Source organism: Penaeus monodon, chromosome 34, assembly GCF_015228065.2.
Source record: "Penaeus monodon isolate SGIC_2016 chromosome 34, NSTDA_Pmon_1, whole genome shotgun sequence".
NCBI lineage: Eukaryota > Metazoa > Arthropoda > Malacostraca > Decapoda > Penaeidae > Penaeus > Penaeus monodon.
In genome coordinates this window covers 12,248,455-12,248,911 of record NC_051419.1, presented here as the reverse complement: position 1 = coordinate 12,248,911, position 457 = coordinate 12,248,455, and the positions used below count along the sequence as shown (strand labels likewise).

Genomic DNA, 457 nt, shown 5'->3' with positions numbered 1-457 from the left:
CAAATTTAATGTCAAGTAAGCTTTTACCTTTTTTTAAAGAATCATACTTCCGTTACACATAATCTTTGCTACATCTTTAATAACAGCGTTACAACACAACCATCATCTTCGTTTTCGAAAGACACAATGACCTCTAAGCACACCTTGACATACTAAAACTTTGCCTCCGCTCCTGGAATTCCTAATGACTCACAGGACCCCTGCTAATTTGCGTGCTTTGCTGATACAAAGAAAATGCTGTCCCTTTTGCAATTATGTCTAATTATGCAATGGAAACGGAGACGAAATAAAGAGGGATTGCGATATCAAATGAACAGTGATAATGGTGGAGAAAGGATGCACACAAACACTATACAAGTTCTACAAGGAAGAAGGGCGTTATGAAGGCAATTCTTTTATCCTGCCTTATTATCTTATCCCTTATATTTCGAGTGGGGCATGCCTGCTCTTTCTTCAC

At 38.3% G+C, this 457-nt stretch overlaps 1 protein-coding gene across 1 annotated transcript in view; it reads left to right on the top strand.

Annotated features, from left to right (window-relative positions):
- The window catches only part of LOC119594588 (4-hydroxyphenylpyruvate dioxygenase-like protein), a 98,210-nt gene that overhangs the window by 604 nt on the left and 97,149 nt on the right, over nt 1-457 (top strand). The window lies entirely within an intron of this gene.